Below are 9,018 nucleotides of genomic sequence, written 5' to 3'. Positions count from 1 at the left end.
GGCAGTTGCAGAAGTACGTGGAGAAGAGGAAGAAGTTGTTTCTTGGGTTTGTTGATCTGGAGAAAGCATTTGATAGGGTTCCACATGGAGTAGTGACATGGGCATTGAGGAAGTTAGGCGTGGAGGAATGGTTGATCAGAGTAGTGATGGCAATCTACGAGAGCATGCACAGCTGTAAGGACGAAGGATGGGAACAGTGGTGAGTTTGAGGTGAAGGTGGGAGTGCATCAGGGGTCGGTACCAAGTCCACTACGATTTGTAGCTGTGATGGATGTGCGGGCTCGGAATGTAAAGGAGGGTTTACCGTGGGAGTTGTTTTATGCAGATGATCTGGTGTTGATTGGGGAGAGTATGGATGGACTGAAGGAGAAGATGAACAAGTGGAAGGAATGTATGGAGACCAAAGGTCTGAAGGTGATTATCGGAAAAACGAAGGTGATGGCAAGTGGTAAAGCATGTAGTGAGGTGGAAAGAACTGGGAAGTGGCCATGTGCTGTGTGCAGGAAGGGTGTCGGAGTGAACTCCATTCAATGTACAATGTGCGCTGAGTGGGTTCATCAAAATGTAGTGGTCTGAGAGGGTCATTAACCAGTGTGGCCGCTGCATTCAAGTGTAATGTGTGCACAGAGGGAGCTCTAGATGGAGGAAATGTTGAGTTGGATCTTGCAGACAGCGTGAAGCTGGAAGGTGTGAAAACATTTTCCTACCTCGGAGACATGCTGAATGGAAAAGGTGGATCAGACTCGGCAACGGTTGCTAGAGTGAGATGTGCATGGAAGAAACCTCCAGCTCCCCCCTCTCCCCTCTCCAAAAACCTCCAGCTCTCTACCTTCCATAGATCTCCCAATGTCCCTGCTCTCTACTGTTGTGTTTGTGTGTTTCCCTCTCTCTGCCCCTCTTGTCTCCCACCCCCTTCATTTTATGTTTTATGTGTCTGTTTTTCTTTTTTTGTGTTTAATGCGTTAGCTCTTACACGAGCCTCGACTTTGTATCCAAAAAAAAAAAAAAAAGTTTCGGGAACTGAGTGGCGTGCTGATGATGAGGGGAGTGTCGTTGAAGCTGAAGGGAAAGGTGTATGCTGCATGTGTGAGAAGTGTTATGATTTATGGGAGCGAGACATGGCTATTGAACGTAGAGCAGCAACGAAGCCTGGAAAGGGTGGAAGTGAGAATGGTTTGGTGGATATGAGGAGTATCGTTGAGAGAGGAAGACAAATGATGACTTGCGAAAGATGATGGGAATAGAGCCTGTGATGGATGCTGTGAAGAGAAACAGGTTGAGATAGTTTGATCATGTGTTGAGGAAGGATGAAAGTGACTGGGTGAGAAGAGTGATGGAAACGAATGTAGAAGGAAGTAGAGAGAACAGGGAAGACCAAGAAAGACTTGGCTAAAGGTGGTGGAAGAAGAAATGCGGGCAAGGGGGTTAACAAGGAGAGATTTAGAAAATCGGGCAAAATGGAGAACATTGTCATGGGGCTCACAAGACTAACCTGTGCTCTAGCAGGGGAAATAGCCTTAAACTGCCTGTTGTATGGATTATGGGACGTTCAATTAATTATTTTTCTCCATGATGTCTCGAATTTAACCAAATGGAAGAAACTCTGATCGATTAACTTCTCAGTAGGGAGGACAGGGATAGACTTGATTGTTTGTTTGTTTATTTATTTATTTATTTTGGTATACAAAATCGACACCATTCCAACTAAAGACAGTGTTGGCCTCTTGGTAGGTATACTGATCTGGGGATCCAACAGGTTGTGGGTTCAGCTCCAGCTGAGAGCAGCAGTATTTATGATTTGGATTTGAAGTTTCAGGGAATCAGGAATGTTTCATTAAAATTGCCACGTCGCTATTCGACTGCCAATTAAAACCCAGCTGGCTCACTGACGACTGTCCTGCCACCCACAGCACGCATCCTGCCTCCCCCATCTCCCCAATGGGGAGTTGGCCACCACATTGCGTGTGGTGGCATATCAACCTTGCCCAGTTTTGTGGCGACATGTTCGACTCTGCTTCTCCTGCTTGTCTGCCTGCTTGCCGGCTTGCCTGCCTGGATAAAACTGGTGTTTAAACTGCCCCAATTTCCTCCATCTCTTGTTGGAGAGATGTTCTCGCTACAGATGTAGCGAGCTTTGCTACGCTTTGCTTATGGTGCTTTGCTACAATTGGGGTGAGACTGAGCTGGTGGCGTTTCGTTGAGGTTCCACGTCCTCGAGTCAGGCTGAGGACGGCACCACTGCTTGACTAGTTTCGTGGGCTGACTAGGCAACGATCGATTTCCGATTTCCTTTTCAAGATGGGTGCAGTGCAGTATGGCTGCAGCGGAGACAATTACTGTTATGAAATGAAAATTCAAGGAACAGCTGCTGAACAACGGACAATACTGCTACGGCCCGGGTCCGGGACTACTACGAGGGGGTTAGGCTCCGTTCCCTCCCGAACTTACCGGACCGGCGGCTTCCGCGCACGAATAACTTCGTACTTCGGGATGTTACGAATGAGCAACTACGAACACAAATTGGTCCATCGCACGATAGCTTACCTGTACCACGTGACAGTCCCAATCGGGGAACGTACCGACGTATCTTCCCTCCGGCGGTGTACCACTTTGTTTTGTTCCTGGATTGAAATTTAGACCGCCGAGCAACCAATGGTATCAGCCGGGCTAATGCTAATTTTGTCACAGCCGATCGATACCCTGGGTGCAAGCAATGGCGGACCAATGGAAGAAAAGACATTCACGGACAGAGAGAAAAGGAAACATTTAACGATTTTTGTTTTTGATTTTTGTGTACAATATCAAGGCTCGTGTAAGAGCCAACATTAATCACAAAAAAAACAAATTGATACATAAAACAAAAGATAAAGGGAGTGGGAGACAAGATGAGGAGAGAGAGGGAAGCACACAAGTACAACAGCAGAGAACAGGGACATCGGGAGATCTGTGGGAGGGAGGGGGAGGCATGGGAAGAGGGGGGGGGGGAGGAGTGGGAGAGGTAGAAAACACCTGGACACTGCCAGGAATTCCAGGAAAGAAGTCGGTATTTCAAAAAAGTGGATCTGGGGTGAATTAATGGGGGTAGAAAAGCTCCAGGTTTTGTTTGGGGGAAGATAAGAGATGGTGGTGAACAGCTGTTTTAAAGACCTGGAGGGAGGAGTGGGATTGAAGAAAGTGAGGGAGTTTGTTCCAGAGGTGGGAGGAAAGAGTGAAGGTGAGCAGAGAGTCTTGATTTTGGAAGTTTTAACCATAAGAGGGTTACTGGCAGAACTTGTGCAACCTGCTGGAATATTTGGAGGACAGAGCACAGACAGAGCTTGGGGAGTTAGGTTGGAGAAGAGTCGGAAGAAGACAGAAAGACCACCAACCTGCCTGCGGTGAGTGAGTGAAAGGCCTGCGGAGTTAGCTTCATCGCGGGAGATTCCAATGATTCTGAAAGCTTTGGTTTCAGCAGCGTGAAGCCGAGCTCGGTGTGAGGCAGGAGCACCAGCCCAGGGGGGAGAACAGTTATTCCATTGATCTGCGGATGAAAGCCTTGTATGTGGTGAGGATCTCAGGTGTGCCAAGGAAGGACTTCGCACGACGGAGGATGTCCAGTCAGCAACTGGCTTTGGAGGCCAGCTTGGAAATGTGATTGTCCCAGGAAATATCATGGCAGATAGTGAGACCCAAAGCTTGAGTGATAGAACTTCTTGGAGAGGATTGTTCAGAAAGTAGATGGAAGGGTTGTCCAGTCAGTCTTTTCAGAGAGACATAGTAAGAGTGTGAGATTTGCCAGGATTGAAAGACATGTTCCACTTTTTTTTACCAGTCTGTGATTTTCTCCAGGTCTGCAGAGAGTGAGGAGGCTCCAGACTGCCGATCTGAGGGATGAGGTATGGATCAGCAGATGGTGGAGTCATCAGCAAAGAGATACAGAGGATTTTCCAGCGAGTCGGAGAGATCATTGATGAAGACCAGAAAAAGCACAGGGCCCAGAACACTGCCTTGGGGAACTCCAGCCTGAACAGAAAGGGGAGATGAGAGAAACCCATTCAGGGCCACATTTTGACTACGACCAGAGAGAAAGTCCGCAAGCCATGCATGGCGATTTACATGGATACCATAGGAGGAGAGTTTGGTGAGCAGAGCGGGGTGCCAGACCCTATCAAAGGCAGGAGATATGTCAAGGGAGACAGCTGTGATTTCCTGTTTGTCATTGAGGACCTCCATCCATTGTTGAGACAGCAGAAGCAGCATGTCCAGAGTGGAGTGAACTGGTCTGATACCAAATTGATGATCAGAGATCAAGCCATTGGAGAAGAGGAAAAGATTGGATAACCGAAGCAATGATGGATTCCATGACTTAGCTGATAATTGGGAGCAGGCTGATTGGCCTGTAGTTGCAGGGATCTGTTTTTGCACCTTTTTTGTGGAAAGTGGTAATGTTGGCCGATTTCCAAGCTGAGGGCAGATGACCTTGAGCAAAAGAGAGGGTGAAGAGAACGGAGAGAGGGTGTGAAAGTGCAGGAGAGCAGGATTTTGGGACCCGTGTGCTGATGCTGTCTGGTCCAGTTGCAGAATCAGAGTCGAGGATTGACAAACTTCTCCACCTTGTCAGGAGAGAAGGACACAGAGTTCAGGAGCAGCTGGGTACGGTGGGTACAGAGAGAGACGGGTTTGCGACATAAGATTTAGAGGCAAACACAGAGTTGAGGCATTCAGCTTTTTCACGTGCGGAGTCAGCTGTGTAGCCATTTGAGGTAAGGGAGGGAATTGAGGGGGAACAAACACCAGAATGAGATTTGACCAGATGCCAACAGGATTTGGAAGAGGGAGATCGGTTTGAGAGTTCAGTCTTGAGAGTAGAGAGATATTGTTTCCTGGCTCTCCTGAGGGTGGACACACACTTGTTCTGGGCTTTGTGAAAGGAAATGAGATTGCCTTCCATTGGATTTGCCTTCCAGGAGGCGAAGGCAAGTTGTATCAGGGCAACTGCCTCACCACAAGATTCCGTGTACCATGGACGGGAGGAAGGGTATGACAACTGTGGACGAGATGGGCTAAATCTGTGCATGAGAGAGAGCAATTTACTTTGGAAGAATTACCACGATGAGTTGATGTAGAGATGCGGCAGTAGAGATGAGAGACCAGTCCAGATTTTGATGGCTACTTGAAGGCTGCTTCGTCCCAGATTTTATTTATTTACAAATATTTTCAGAGTAATTATTCAATAGGAAAGAAAAAAGGACAAGAAGCAGGAATGTAAGCTTATCCTACGCCTTATGAGGATTACTACGAATAAACACAACAAGGTGCCAGCACACATTTAAGGGGTCAGAGGACATTTGCTTGTTGACTCTGCCCTAAATACATCATTACTGCACAGTGCACATGTGTACAATATCCTACTTCCTCAAGTCAAAATGCCTGATCAGAACACGGCGAGCAGCAATGGGAAGGTACGAGGCATTAGGGCAAGAGCAGGTATCATCGGAGAGTCCGGGCACAGCATATCTCACAGTGCCACTGGCTGATATCCCAGAAGGTCTCCAGAAAACGATTACGTTGTATGACAAACTCGTGTGAAAACTTTCGGTAGATGCAGTGTTTGGAAGAGCTACTTCATGTAATGGATGGAAAACTGGAAGGTCAAAAAACAACGATGCGTTGCCATCCAACTGCGATTTTATGGTTACAGTATATGGCAATGTTTGGTCTGCTCCTCCAGTTGATCAAAGCAGAATGTCGGGGTGACTGGGGCCTTCATCTCAACACTCTGCAGATGCTGCTGTACCATATGCTGCAGGACAACATATATGCAAAATCAGTGCATATCTATCTCCAGCAAATTCTCCAGCTTCAGATGCAGCACCCAAACGCCTCGGGTGGCGAGGTGTATGTACAAACCAACGTGTATGGTTTCTTTCTTCAATTCTGGCCACCATGTTATTCATCAAAACGATCATTACTGGGCGGTACTGTTATCAGACTTGGTAATCAGGAGCATGAACAGCATGGTTGACAAGAGGTCGAGGAATGGCCAAGTCCCAACGTGTGCAATGACTAATGTCGACACCATTATGTGCCCACATGAATAGTTCCGTGCAAGATCTGACAAACACAACTTGCACAACCAGTGACGAGCACAAATATTTGATGAAGGCTGCTAAAGTCAGAGTTGACAAAGACAATCTCGCTGTTCTTGGATTCCTTCAGGAACGAAATCCCTTTGCACCTGACCTTCCCCTGTGGAACATTGCAACTGGTGTTACGGCTGACACAACCACGAATGCCTATAAAGCAAAGGAAGTTGGAGATCAAATTATTCAAAGCATGGAAGACGTGAACGTACTAGAATACACATTCCATAAAAAGAGCCAGGTAGTCACAATGGGTCACAAGACTTTGGGCAGCATTGATGCTGAGGCATCCATTCATTCAGATATTCAGATGGACCTGCAGTCATTCCGATAGACCGAGCCATTCAGATAGACCTGCAGTTTCTTTTTCAGCACCTCGCTGTGGTTTCAGGAAGAGTCACAGAAAATGTTGAAGAAATATTCAAATATGAATTCTGTGTCTATCCCTCATCATTGTTCGATCAAGGTGGACTTCTTCAAGAGGCTCTGCTCACCTCACCTTCACTTCTCTGCTCACCTTCGCTCCTCCATTCCTCTTTTCTCCTGCCTCTGGGACAAACTCCCTCACTCTCTTCAATCCCACTCCTCCCTCCAGGTCTTTAAAACAGCTGTTTTACCACCATCTCTTATCTTCCCCCATCCAAAACCTTGATCTTTTCTACCCCCTATAATTTCACCCCTAATTCACTTTTTTGAAATGCCGACTTCTTTCCTGGAATTCCTTGCAGTGTCCTTGTGTTTTATACTTCTCCCACCCCTCCCCCCCTTCCCACGCCTCCTCCCCACAAGCCCTCCCACAGATCTCCCGATGTCCCTGCTCTCAAATGTTGTGTTTGTTTGCTTCCCCTTCTCTCTCCATCTTGCCTACCGCTCCCCTTATTATATACTTTGTGTGTCTTTGATTTTTGTGTGATAAATGTTAGCTCTTTCATGAGCCTCGATCCTGTATACAAAAAAAAACGAGCCATTTCTTGCTGAGGCAATTTGGACTATGGGATGAGGGTCGGAGATGCCGGCACCAGAAGAAGAAGGAATGTGTCATGTTTTTTATGGTGGCTTGCTCATTCAATGACTACCCTGGAAGGGCGACTCAAGATCTGATTGTATTTGCAACAGCTATGCTGAATGCGTTGGACGCAAGTACAATGATCCTGTCATAGTGTTTGGATACGAGGATGGTCCGTCAAAAGATATAACACATCTTCGGAGAACAAAGGGTGTCGTAGTCAGTGCCCATGTCAACTTTGTTGGAGACATGCCTCTCAAATCGAAGAAAGAACATTTATTGGCTAATAGTCAAAACAAGTAGAAGTTCATTCTCGTGCTGAGCGAGAAAATGAATGAAAAAAGGGTTAAAAATAATCCCTGTTGAAGGGGACACCGATGTGTTTATCATGCAGATGTCCGCAGGTCCTGCTGCTAAACGTGCCACACAGGGATCGGGGAAATGCAGATCTCTTGGTGCTTCTTTTCTTTCATACTGACGCCAAATCGTTTGGCATGTTCTTTCTCTCAGAGGAAAAGAAAAGCATGAAAAGGGTGCAAATTTGAACCTTGCAGTGGCTGCAGAAAGTATTGGGTCCACAAATTGTTCACTTGCTGCCATTTGCTCATGCTATTGCCAGATGTGACACACACACACACACACACACACACACACACACACACACACACACACACACACACACACACACCACGATCAAAAAATAGTTGGTGGTTGAATTCAGTTAGCTGCTATTAAAATCGCTATTCAAATTTCAAGTCCATCGGATGAAAATTGAAGATTTTGGAAATTAAAAAAAAAGTCATTGACCTTTGGCCTATGTTGACCTTTTGGCCGATACTGATCTCAAAAATAGTTGGTTGAATTCAGTTCGCTGATATGAAAATCCTATTCAAATTTCAAGTCAATCGGATGAAAATTGAGGATTTTAGAATTTTTTTTAAAAAAAAGGTTGGCCTTTGACCTTTTGGCCTACGCTGATCTCAAAAATAATTTGTGGTTGAATTATGTGACCTGATATACAAATCGTCTGAAATTTTAAGTTAATCGGATGAAATATGCCTCCACACCCCTCCCCCACCCCCCTTTACTAAAATAATCTTCCCAGCAATAACCCCCAAGTGAGGAGTCATTTTGCTCGTTACTTTTCTTTTTTCAAAAGTTCTCCAGTTTCATCCATGTTTTTATAATATTGCGTCACATGGACTTGATTGCTCGGCCGAAGATTAGATCTAGTCATGTGACACCTGTCGGCATGACGCTGGAATGTTTTGGGTCTTACAACCTACACAATGATGTGGTCTGCAGACACAAATCTAGCAGGGACATCTTCGAAGTAGTCGACCGTTGTGGTTGCTTTGAAGTGACCCGCTGGATTTCAATTGGGCAACCGGGACGGTCTGACGAATTGGGCAACCGGGACGATCCAACTAATTGGGCAACCGGGATGGTCCGACGGCTTGGGCAACCAGGACGGTCCGACGGCTTGGGCAACCGGGACGGTCCGACTGCTTGGGCAACCGAGACGGTCCGACGGCTTGGGCAGCCGGGACGGTCCAACGGCTTGGGCAACCGGGACGGTCCGACGGCTTGGGCAACCGGGACGGTTTGGGCAACCGGGACTGTCCGACGAATTGGGCAACCGGGAAGGTCCGACGAGTTGGGCAAACTGGGACGGTCCGACGGCTTTGGCAACCGGGACGGTCCGACGGCTTTGGCAACCGGGACGGTCCGACGAATTGGGTAACCGGGACGGTCCGACGAATTGGGCAAACCGGGACGGTCCGGCGGCTTGGGCAACCGGGACGGTCCGACGGCTTATGCAACCGGGTCGGTCCGACAGCTTGGGCAACCGGGACGGTCCGACGGCTTGGGCAACAGGGACGGTCCGAC

At 47.3% G+C, this 9,018-nt stretch overlaps 1 protein-coding gene across 7 annotated transcripts in view; it reads left to right on the top strand.

Annotated features, from left to right (window-relative positions):
- Window positions 1-9,018, top strand: part of EIF2B1 (eukaryotic translation initiation factor 2B subunit alpha) — a 129,470-nt gene that overhangs the window by 22,966 nt on the left and 97,486 nt on the right. The gene's annotated exons all lie outside the window — the stretch shown is intronic.

Source organism: Myxine glutinosa, chromosome 14 (genome assembly GCF_964187855.1).
Source record: "Myxine glutinosa chromosome 14, kmMyxGlut1.1, whole genome shotgun sequence".
Lineage (NCBI taxonomy): Eukaryota > Metazoa > Chordata > Myxini > Myxiniformes > Myxinidae > Myxine > Myxine glutinosa.
The sequence above is the reverse complement of the archived record's forward strand: the minus strand, read 5'-3'. Positions and strand labels throughout refer to the sequence as shown.